This window comes from Tursiops truncatus, chromosome 8 (assembly GCF_011762595.2).
Source record: "Tursiops truncatus isolate mTurTru1 chromosome 8, mTurTru1.mat.Y, whole genome shotgun sequence".
Classification (NCBI taxonomy): Eukaryota; Metazoa; Chordata; class Mammalia; order Artiodactyla; family Delphinidae; genus Tursiops; species Tursiops truncatus.
Window position 1 is genome coordinate 9,365,962 of NC_047041.1, and position 12,912 is coordinate 9,378,873.

General features: G+C 39.6%; 1 pseudogene; it reads left to right on the top strand.

Moving 5' to 3' along the window:
- The first annotated feature begins 9,658 nt into the window (after window positions 1-9,658).
- On the top strand, window positions 9,659-10,597 carry LOC101319420 (olfactory receptor 8B12-like; annotated as a pseudogene).
- The last annotated feature ends 2,315 nt before the right edge of the window (window positions 10,598-12,912 follow it).

Consider the following 12,912-nt stretch of genomic DNA (forward strand, 5'->3'; position numbering starts at 1 on the left):
CTCAAAACCCCGGCAGCAACCAGCCCAGGAAGCCAAACCACAGTGTCTGCACTAATCAGCCCAGAATGAACAGGACTTGCTCACTGCCTGCCAGCTTCCCTATTTTTTTTTTAACCCCTGCTTCCAACTTGGGGCCAATCAGGAAAAGCCAAATATGCTCCCAAACCAATCACAAAGGATGCCCTGCTTATAGTTAGCTCCCCTCCATCTTCCCCGTGCCAACAACCTCCAATCAGAGCACACGCAAAGCCTTCCCCTTTCTTCACTAGTAAGCTTTCCCACTCCCTTTCTGCTTACGTCTGCCAAAGGCAGTGATGGTGGCTGGATGCCTCGCTAGAGCAAGCTCTGGATAGATAGACTTTGCTTGTTCTCATTTGGTGTTCTTTGTTTATCCCACACTTTGGACAAGTGACTTAGCCCCATTTCTTTTATCTGTAAACGGTCTATAGATGATCTCACAAGATTGTGAGCATTGATAGATATTGAGTGTGAAGATGCCTTTAAAAAAAGGCCCCGGTACGCGGGCCTCTCGCTGCTGTGGCCTCTCCCGTTGCAGACAGAGCACAGGCTCCGGACGCGCAGGCTCAGCGGCCATGGCTCACGGGCCCAGCTGCTCCGCGGCATGTGGGATCTTCCCGGACCGGGGCACGAACCCGCGTCCCCTGCATCGACAGGCGGACTCCCAACCACTGCGCCACCAGGGAAGCCCGTGAATGCTATTTTTAACTTCTAAATATTTAGAAAGTCTTTCCTCAGGCCACACGATATTAAGGGTGGGCTGGCCTGTCCCCCTACCCAGCAGTTCAGTGGGAGCTCTGATCCAGGGCCTCTTGGGAGAGTTGACTGCTACGCAGCTGGGGGTGGGCCCAGGAGAAGGAATTTTTATTTCTGTTTTCCTTTTTCCCATTCCCTCTTTCCATGCATCTTATCTCTCTGGGTAGCCATTCTAACCTGCTTAATGTGTATTTTATGAATTATGTTTTCTCTCTGTGTTTTTTTTCTGGTTTGTGTGCATGTAAGTTAAACATACATAAGTAACATTAAGTTTTATGTCTCATTATCTTTCTTACTTTGCTCATATAGCACTATAGCTCTAGGCTATATGGCCTATAGTTAATCTTTTGCTTCGAACTGTTGCAAAGTTTCCACTTCAATTTACCTATTCCTTACCCAGTGGTGGATGTCAAGAGATACCTTGTTGTTTTATTTGCACTTCTCTGATTAGTCATTGGGTTGAGCATCTCTTCATCTGCTCAGAGGCACTTCAGGCTTTCTCTTCTGTCAATTGTTCTGTATACTTTGCCCATTCTTTCTGTTGATGTTGAAGTTTCTAATATATGCTAGTTAGATATCGTCTTCCAATTTGTTATATTGCTATTTACTCTTTCCGTGGAGTCCTCTGCTGAACGAAACTGCTAATTTTTGATAGAATCAAACTCACCAGTTTATTTGGCTTTATAGATTCTCACCTTTGGAAAACAAACATATTTTCCTGCATTTTCTTCTAATTAGAGGGGATCTGTAGTGGTAGAGATCTTATCTCTTGCTGGAAAAAGGTCAGGAAATAATAGGTAGACAGTTGAGAATGGTTCTTTCAATATCTGTTCTACCCTCCTTCTGGTTAGGTTAAAAAGCTAAAAATTACATATTCCAGTTTCCCTTGTAGCTAGAGCCATGGATGTGAATTAGTTCCCACTAATTAAATGCTCCTGTGTGAGGTTTGAAGGGTGGGAGAGAGGTGGCTCTCATTCCTTACTGCACATCAGAATCCCCAGGAGGCCAGTTACAACAGACATTGCTGGGCCCACCTAGTAATTCTGTAGGTGTGGAGCAGGAGCCCTAAGTTTGCATCTCTAACAAGTTTCCAGGTGATGCTCAATCCCAGGGTTCAGTTATTGTTTACCAACTTTGTGAGTGTGAGGGGCACTCTTTGTGGTGGCAATGGTCACAGTGGCAACTGGAGCTTCTTGAGCAGTAGGTCATATCTATTGTGAAGTCACTTCAGGGGCATCCTCACACCTTCTCTAGTCATTCAAAAAACTGTAAGCGGGCTTCCCTGCTGGCGCAGTGGTTGGGAGTCTGCCTGCCGATGCAGGGGACACGGGTTCGTGCTCCGGTCCGGGAAGATCCCACATGCCGTGGAGCGGCTGGGCCCGTGAGCCACGGCCGCTGAGCCTGCATGTCCGGAGCCTGTGCTCCGCAACGGGAGAGGCCACAGCATTGAGAGGCCCATGTACCGCAAAAAAAAAAAAAAATGAGGAATGCTGTATTATTTTCCTCTTCTCTAGAAAACTGAAGCTCTAAAAGTTAAATTACTCAAAGTCATAAAACTAGCAAGACACAGAATTGGGTCTAAAACCTAGGACTTCTGACCACCAGTCTGTTTTGTTTTCACAAAACTATGCTGCTCTGCTGTAGGTTATTTTATGTGTAGCACTTTATTATTGTTCAGTAAACTTAATTTATTGAATTTTTGGACATAGAGGATAGATTTTATTGCCAATTTCGGTTGCATGCAAAAAATTTACCAAGGCAGTATAAGCGCACTATAGAAAATCAGAAATACAAATAAGCAAAAATAAAATACCATTTTCTTGCTCCTTGGAGACAGTCATCATGAGTGTCATTTTAGATTTTTTCAATGCATATATGTATTTACATGTGTATGAGCATATATGTATTTTTTTAAAAAACATTTTGTTACCTGCTTTTAATGTAAGTACTTTCAAATACACTGTCTCATTTGATTCCTATAATAGTAATAACAGTAGCTAAATTTGTCACCCTGCTCCTCTACCTGTAGACTGACAGTAAAGAATGACAGGAGGTTGAGGGGCACAAGATGGTAGACTTATGAGAACGCTTCACCCATATATTCTCATTCATAAGGGAAATATGTTTATAAGAATATGTACTTCTCAAGAATGCATTCAGTAATATATCATCTGTGAAAACGTTGCTAATGCAGATTTTAAATTAAACTTTTTCTTTTGAGTTAATTGTAGATTCACATGGAGGTACAAGAAATAAGACAGAGAGATCCTGTGTACCCTTTATGCAGTTTCCCCAATGGTAACATTTTGCAAAATTATAGTACAATCACATGCGGGATATTGCATGTTGCCATAGATAATCCACTGATCTTACTCAGATTTCTCCAGTGTTATTTATACTCATTTGTGTGTGTGTCCATTTACTTCAATACAATTTTATCACATGCATCGATTTGTGTGTCCACCAGCACAGTTCAGATAAAAACACATCACCTTCATTTTCTAATTTTCAAAATAATAATTTGGTTTCTTATTATCCTCCAAAGATGATTAGTTATTTTTCTTTAGTATCTTCATACTCTCACTAATTTAATCATGTTTTATGTTTTCCAGTCCATTGCAATTATTATCCTTTTGTTGCTCAAATTTTTTTACCTTTGGCCTGTGGTATTCTCTTCAGTTTGTCTCTTTAGTCTTTTGGACACAGTGCTATTAGCCTCTAATATTAATTACTATCTGATAGGACAAGATGTTCTAAGCTCCTCTCATACATTTCTCTCTTCAGACCAGGAATTAACAATTTCTCCAAGAAACTTGGTTACTTTTAGTGCTGAAATGGCATTTGAAGGCCAAAGATTAGGTGCTATAAGGGTTCATTGCTTCTGGGTTATTGTTTCTAGGTCTTTTGAAAAAGTACTCAAAAATTTGTATTACGTGGTTCTTAATAATTTTACTAGGATATGTTTCCATATTCATTCTTCAACAATTTTCTTAGGTGTGCTGTTCCTTTTCAATATATCAAATATATATATAAATATGTATATTTAACTGGGAAAATTTTCTTGAATTATATTTTTTATTATTTGTTGTGTCCCCTTGCTTTGGTTTTCTCCATTGTGGCTCCTAATCACCAGAGATAAGATCTTCTTTGCCTTCTTTGCCTTCTTTGCCTAACAGAGCTCTGCATCTGTTACTTCCCATTCATTCTCTTAGTTTATTTTTTCCTCTTCTTTTCATCTATTTTTCTCACCTTCTAATTTCTTGAAGTATTATGTGTTGTGTTTAGTTGCTCTTCTATTATTTCTAATTCAGTTTAATTTCCTAAATCATTTTTTCTTTTATTTCTAGTAATTTCCTGAGTTATTGTGTAATTATTGACTTTTTCTAATTCTGAGTTTTGTTACTCTTTCATACCTTGTATCATTTAAAAATGTGTTTTAGCTCATTTTGATAGAATGTAATAGGATTCATTCATTGTGGGCATGTGCTATGGACTGAACTGTGTTCTTTCCATAAGCCATCCACTGTAAACATTTAAAAACTGGACAAAGTATATAAAATAATTGTTTTTAGACATTGGACAAGAGGTGATGCTGAATTATGATCTAAGACAGAAGAGGAACATATGAGGTGAGTCCTATATTCACCCTGACTCTTTGTCAGGAGAGACTGTCCATATCATAGCCCAAAGAAGATATATGCCAACAGAGCACAGCATTGTTTTGTGAGTTGAGAAGAAGCAGACTAGAATTTTGGGAGGCTGAAGTAGGTGGAATGGGTAGTAAAGTATATTGAAGCCACAGAGAAAGAACTCCAGGAATTTGTATATGGGTCCTTGTGTCTTTGTCTAAGCTTTGACAAATGCATAAGCTATGCATTTCTAACATAAAACTCGATGAAGCTGGGCAAAGTCTACATCTTTGGAAAGTTAAGTTAAATAATTATCAGAGCTTATACAGGACTGTGTGATGTTTGTGTTCCATCCAGCCAGTGAGGAGATCTCCTGGAACACCTGTAGCATTCCCTAGAGAGCCAAGGTTTATGTCTTAACATTAGGGCTAAATTAGTTCTAGAATAAAAGCTATACTTCATATGTACTAACAAAACTTAAATAAACCTCAAAAACACCAAGACAATCTATGAGTAGTTTAACTGGCTGCCAAAACAAACTTTAAAATATTTTAAAGAAACAAAAAACAATTAAGAGAGCCAACAATGTACAGCATCCTATCAAAATTACTAGACATTCAGATAAGCAGGAAAGTGTGTAAGAAAAGCAGGAGAAAATACATATAAATAGAAACATCACATCTGATGAAATTAAGACAAAAATTTTAAAACAGCTATTATTAAGTTATTCAAGGATTTAAATGAAAATGTGAATATAATGAAAAGAAAAATGGAAGATACAAAAAAGAATGAAATAGTACTTTTAGAGATAAAAAATATGAAATAGAGATTTATTGAATGAACTAAATAGCAGACTAGACATTGAAGCTAAAAGATCAATGATAGAGAAATAGAAACTATTAAAATAAACCTCACAGGGGAAAATGAACAAACTCAATAAACTGCAGAATATCCAGTGGTCTAACAATGGTGTAATTAGAGTCCCAGAAGGAAGGGAGGAAACAAAAAACATTTGATGATACAACGGCTAGAACATTTTATACTTGATTGGTGGAGATAGAGATGATAAATGAAGTAAGAAATGTTGAGGACTGTTGAGTTGGGTGTTGGGTACACGGATGTTTAGCAAACTAGTCTCTTTACTTTGTATATGTTTAAAAATTTTTATATTAAAAGTTTTAACTTAAAATAGATAATAGATCTACGAGTAAAAGCAAAGACTTTAAAACTTCTAAAAGAGGGGCTTCCCTGGTGGCACAGTGGTTGAGAGTCCGCCTGCCGATGCAGGGGACACGGGTTTGTGCCCCGGTCCGGGAAGATCCCACATGCCACAGAGCAGCTGGGCCCGTGAGCCATGGCCACTGAGCCTGCGCGTCCGGAGCCTGTGCTCCGCAACGGGAGAGGCCACAACAGTGAGAGGCCCGCATACCGCAAAAACAAAAAACAAAAAAAACAACACTTTGAGTTGTGGTTATTTTACTAATTTTAAGATAAAAATTTGGAAACTCATAGAAAGGCTAAACAAATTTCTCAAGATCACATAGCTACTAGGTAGTAGAACCAGGGTTTGTGCTGAGGTCTACCAGATTCCAAAATTCATGCTCTGATTACTTCTCATTCAACTAGGATATATTTCAGAGTGGAAGAAAACTACTAATTTTTCTGGGACAATAAGCACAAATTGGGACTGTCCTAGAAAACCAGGACTTAGAATCTAGCCTTATGAATTCTACTTTCTACTTCCTAACCATTGGTGATACCCAGATAAATAATGGAGCGGTTGAAAAGACAGCTACTTTTGGAGAAAGGAAAACGTGTTCATCCTTGTTCTCAGTGAGTTCAGGGATGACCACAGGATGGCCTCTTGGAAATATCCAGAAAAAGTCTGGATACACAGGAAAGGAACTTAATAGAGAATTGAAAACTAAAGACACAAATTTGAGAGCCATTTACATGGAGGGACTGTTGAAGCCATGAAACAAATGAGCTCACAGAGAATTTAAGAAAACAAAACAGTATGAAAGGTTAAGAACTGAACCCTGGGAAATGTAAAATACCAAGGGACAGACATAGGAAGAAGAGCTTATAAGGGCGATGGCACCATTAGACTGTAAGCTTCCTTCTGGCACGCATCATGTTTTCTTGCATCCTTGAACCTCACATATTACGTTGTCAAATACATTTATTAAAAACAATTTAACATTAACTATTATACAGGCCCATATGACTACTGAAAGATGAATTTAATTCTATCTACTTTCTCAGGAGCTAATGGAGACTATTTCACATGAAGCCCTCTCAGATGCCATCTTTTCTCTCTGGTCAGGTTTGTGCTTCTTATCGAAGCTGGGAATCCTATGATAGGTAGGGATTGGTTTGGGACCATACTTGTACAACTCCGATGGACTACCAGAAGTCTGACAGCTAATGCACATGCATGAGACGTATTCGCAAAGACATTTTATCATATGTAAATCTTCACATGCCCTGTAATGTTTTATGTATAATATATAATTTAAGTTAGAAATAAATAGAAGAAAGTCATTTCTCAGAGATTCAAGTTTTGGAAAGGTGACAGTACTATACAAATAGAAAAACAAAACAGGTTATTTTTTAAATTTTTTTGCTTTTGCTTTTGCTTTCTGCTTGTACTGGAGCAAGGCATCACGTAACATGGCTTTAGAGAAACCCTGCTTAAGATGCATTTGGAAATGGGGTTGCCCTAGCAACTGTCTCTGAAGTAACAAAATCCCCTAAGAGCTTTCTGAGAACCCCCGAAAGTCTTCTTTGTACTTGGAACTCAAGGAGAGCCTATTTTAATTTCATTTTAATGAATTATCTTTCTTAATTTTTAACTTTTGTGCAGTGGGACTGAGATTCATTAGGGTTACTTTGGGACATGGAAAATTCTAAATGTATATCAAAAAGATGAGGCACCATCACTGCGGAGTCTTAGCTGAGGGTAAGTAGGTAATCACTGATATATGTACACAAACTCATAAACATACACAGGCCTGAGTGCAGTGATTTTAGTTAGACTTGCTTGAAGGAGACAGACTTCTGCCTTTATATTTTGATTTCATAACCTCTGTAGGAGGACTTCTGCCATTAACCCAGGACCAAAACCCTCTCTAATCCACCAGCACACCAAACCTCAAATTTCCCCACATCAAAATTTATTTCTTGGCTATGAAATCTGTCGTCCTTAATATATAAAAGCCCCTGGTAAGAGGCGCAGAGTACAAGTTGCCTCTTTAGTCCCTATTTGAATGAAGTTCCTTCCTGAGAACTATTTGAGAACGTGTGCAATTTACAGTAGCCAGGACTGATGTCTAGAGACAAACCGGGTGCCATCAGTAACACACATTAAGTATCTTTAAGAAGCCCAGGGCTTCCCTGGTGGCGCAGTGGTTGGGAGTCCGCCTGTCGATGCAGGGGACGCGGGTTCGTGCCCCTGTCCGGGAAGATCCCACATGCCGCGGAGCGGCTGGGCCGTGAGCCATGGCCGCTGAGCCTGCGCGTCCGGAGCCTGTGCTCCGCAACGGGAGAGGCCGCAGCAGTGAGAGGCCCGCGTACCGCAAAAAAAAAAAAAAAAAAAGAAGCCCAGCAACGTCCCTGGCCCCTATGAAGATTAGAGTTGGACAGACCAGAGTCTGACTTAAGATTCTGGAACCTACAAGCTGTGTGCGTGTCTCCTTTTAAAGTGAGGATTAACAGGTCTAGCCTATTAACAGGTTGTTGTGAGGAATTAATGAGATGAAATTATTTGTGTATTGCTTTGGATCCTTCGTATGAGAGTCCTGGGTCAGATACAGTGCTTGGTACACAGTAAGTGCTCAAAACAAAGTAGCAAGAATTATTTTTCCCACATCGCTTTGCCCTTACATGTACTTTAAAAATGTAAACTCTGTAAAGGACTAGGCCATTAAAATCCGTGTCAAGCATTATCAAAGGTGTAAATAAACATTTCTTCTTCCTTAGGGAAGGTGGTCTCTGAAGTAGTGATCCTGAGGGAGTCTCTTGTAACTAGGTCAACTGAGATCTCTAATCCGGAATAAAACTCTTTATCGTCTCCTGTGCATTAGGAAAGGATGCTGTTTCATCCCTGGAAGCTGGACAGAGGCTTGGGGCAAAGCCACAATCAGAGATCTTGTTCTTCTGCTCAGCAAGAGAATCAAGATAAACTAGAGGTTTTGATCCTTAAAGTAGAGAAGCAGAAGCAGAGGACTCTGAGCTCCAAGTTTTCACCTTCTTTTCACCAGGGCATTTGAGTCTCCATGAAGGAGAGGGATGAGAGCCAGTAGAGCACAGCACTGTGACTCCAAACAGAAGGAGGGCGAGTGCCTGCCTGACCTGGTCTGTGCTGTGGCAGCGCGGTTACAAGCTCAAACTCTGAGCCAGACCACCTGAGTTCACCTTCTGCTGCAACTTAGAAGCACTGGGACTTGTGCAAGTCACTTAAACCCAGTGTCCTCATCTGTCACATGGGGATAATCACAATGACACACGGCATTTAGATCAATGCCTATCCCATAGTTAGTGCTCAGTAAGTGTTCCTTTCCTTTTTCTTAAAGTTAATTGATAACTTTACATTATGACTCCATTATTATTGTCACATGATAATTCCATAGCCATTCCAGCCAAAGGCCCTGGGCACACAGCCTCATCTCCTTGCTCTGCTGGGTTCTGGCCCCAAGGTGGAAGGTCTAGGCACGGCTGAGTGGCTTCCACGTCTCAAGAGTCACCCTAGAGAAGGGCTTACATACTTGACCAAGGGCTGTAGCATGGAGGAAGTGCACAGAAGGGACCCTTACTCTGGAGGTAAATTTCACCCACAGGTTACTAGGATGGTTCAAGGTACTTGGGGACCCTGAAAAGAGACACAGGTATGATGAAATGCCATCTTCCTGAAGTTCAAAAATCTCTCTGTTCAAATGCCATTCTCAAGAAGGGTTGGTTTTTTTGTTGTTGTTTGTTTGTTTTTTTTTGCGGTACGCGGGCCTCTCACTGCTGTGGCCTCTCCCATTGTGGAGCACAGGCTCCGGACGCGCAGGCTCAGCGGCCATGGCTCACGGGCCCAGCCGTTCCGCAGCATGTGGGATCTTCCCGGACAGGGGCACGAACCCGCGTCCCCTGCATTGGCAGGTGGACTCTCAACCACTGTGCCACCAGGGAAGCCCTCAAGAAGGGGTTTTTTTTCTCCCTTTTTTTCTGAACAACTCTTCGTTTTCCCTCACAGATTCTCCTAGAGGAGAATGGCTGCAGATAACATCTTCTCTGTGACAGAGTTTATCCTCGCAGGCTTAACAAACCACCCAAGACTCCAGATCCGCTCTTCTTGTTTCTAGGTTTCTACATGGTCACCATAGTTAGTGGGGAACCTGGGATTGATAACTTTGATTGGACTGAATTCTCACCTTCATATTCACATGTATTTTTTCCTCTTCAACTTGTCCTTCACAGATTTTAGTTTCTCTACTGCCATCATCCCCAAAATGCTGACAAGTTTTGTCCCAAAGAAGAACATCATTTCCTATGCAAGGTGTATGACTCAGCTCTTTTTCTTTTGTCTTTTTTTGTTTTTTCTGAATCCTTCATCCTGTCAGCAATGGCACATGACCGCTATGTTGCCATCTATAAACCACTGGTGTACACAGTCACTATGTCTCCTCAGGTGTGTTTATTCCTTTTACTGGCAGTCTATGGGATGGGGGTTTTTGGGGCTGTGGCTCATATAGGAAATATGGTATTTCTGACCTTTTGTGCTGACAACCTTGTCAATCACTGTATGTGTGACATCATTCCCTTCCTTGAGCTCTCCTGCAATAGCTCTTACATAAACGTACTAGTTGTCTTTATTGCTGTGACTATTGGCATTGGGGTGCCTTTTGTTGCCATTTTTCTCTCTTATGGTTTTCATTCTTTTCAGCATTTTCCACATTAGCTCCACTGAGGGAAGGTCCAAAGCCTTCAGTACTTGCAGTTCCCACATAATTGCAGTTTCTCTTTTCTTTGGGTCAGGAGCTTTTACATACCTCAAATCACCTTCTATTTCACCTCTTGACCAGGGGAAAGTGTCCTCCCTATTCTATACCATTGTTGTGCCCATGTTCAACCCATTAATCTATAGCCTGAGGAATAAGGATGTCAAATTTGCCCTGAAGAAAACCTTGGGCAGAATAACCTTCTCTTGAAGAAATATTAGAAATTGAGAAACAGGATCCAAGAATTTTTTACTGGAGTGTTTATTATTACTATTACTATTGTTGTTGTTATTATTTGGTGTGGACTCCAAGCTCCAGTGCTTCCTTTCTATGCTATATGTAGAGGAGATTTTAACTCTTTCCCAAGTAGATTTATCCTCCTTCATCCTCATTTCCCAACTCTTTCTTCTTTATTTTACAAAAATAGTTGGTACTACTGAACGGGACTTAGGAATCATTTAATCCAGTGCCTTTATATAATACAGCACACTTTGGAGACTGAGAAATGTTTGTATGTTGCCCAAGAACGTAAGACTACCTGGTGCCAAAGCTGGGACTGAAATCCCAGCTTGAACCCCAATCCAGTTTGTTTTCCCTTATGCCATGTTTTCTTGCCTCATGTCTTTCTTGGAAGATTCTCTTTCACATGTTTGTTGACCTAGCACATTGAATTTATGAATATATTCAGAGTAATTTCATGCTACTTTTTACAGGATAATTTTGATATATCACATTTTTTAAGAGAGTAGGTGAACATTTTTGTTGAGTTGGTCTTGGCAAAATGACAAGATCAGTTCTGATGGATTTTGTAGTGTGTAAGTGGGAAGTATGTTAGGTTTCAGACAGATGCAAGTATGGTGACCTTTGGCCTGGTGGATGGAGCCCTAGGGACATAGTTTAGTGAATTAGAACTTCCAGGTGAGAGAAATATAATTTTATGGGCTATAAAGATATGGGGTGGAGGTATATATTATTCCAAGACTAATGAGTCAGAATTTGGAGTTTCATTTCAAGGGTTACCTTGGCTGTGGCCCAGGTAATTGGGAGCTGAACTATCCAATACAGTAGTCACTAGCCATACATGGTATCAAGCACTTGAAACGTGATCATCCGAATTGAAGCACAGTGTAAGTGTGCAATGTAAGTGTAAAATACACACTGGATCTTTGAAGAATTAAGATGAAAACTAATGTAAATAAGCTCCTTGATAACTTTTTATAATGATTACATACTGAAATCACACTTTCGATCTATTATGTTAAATAAAATATATAATTAAAGTGAATTTATCTGTTTAGTTTTTTAATGTATCTACCGGAAAGTTTCCAATCACATAGGTGGCTTGCATTCTATTTCTATTGGATGACACTGGTCTGGAGGATGTAACAGAGCAAACAGATGGTTGTGGGTTCACATTTAGTTATCAGGGCAGCACCAAGCTACTGCTTATTAGGAGGGGCAATTGCTATGGAATTTCCAGGCACTGCCCATTTCCAGGACATTCTAATAATGAGGCATATGGGAAAGGGATGTTGAACTCAGGATAAGTTTATAAATACACAGTATTATGTAATGGAAAATATAGCTGTATATCAAAAATCAGAAGAGAAAATCTTTGGTCTAAACTCACCATTAGTGGTAAAATTTCTTTGAGAACAATGACAAGTGAAGTGCTAGGGAAATATCTTTACTTATCAATTTTTCCTTAGGAAAGTTCTTTTATTAGGAAATAAGGGAAGTTTGGATAAATGTTTAGTTTTGCCCTTTGATTCTGTTCAATGTTGCTTCAATGAAAAGAATAAGCATACAGAGAAGGACTGTACTTTAGATGAGACTGAATAGATCCTTGAATTCAGGGGACCTAGAATTTAGGAGTGGTTTGGTATATTGGGTAGGCAGTACAACGTAGGTAATGAAAGAAAACAGAAACCTGTAAAAAAATTTGTAGTCTAACTTTCATGTAGTAAAGTGCACAAATCTTAGTGTATAGATTATTGAACTTTTGCATATCTATATATAACCACAACCTAGATAAAGATGTAAAACATTTCCATCCACATTAGAAGGTGTCCTCTTTCTCTTTTCCAGTAAAAACGACCTGCCCTCAACAACTTCCCCCCACCCCAAGAGCTATCCACTATTCCTTTATTATCATAGATTAATATTTGAACTTCATCTAAACATGTGCTCTATTGTTTCTGGCTTCTTTTCCTCAGCATGAAGTCTGTGAAATTCATCTATACTGTTGCATTGGATAGATCATTATTTTTTAAGGCTGTGTAGTATTCCATTATATGAATATACAATTATTTAGTCTGTTAATGAACAGATAGTCTCAAGTTTTTCCCTATTATTAATAACGTTTCTATAAACATTTCTGAACATGTATTTTGATTAAAGTAGGTAAATATTTCTTTTGGATGTGTACTTGGATGTGGATTTTCTGGATAATAGAGTAGGCATATATTTAGATTTTGTAAATACTCTCAAACTGTTTTCAAAAATATTTACGTCAGTTTACACTG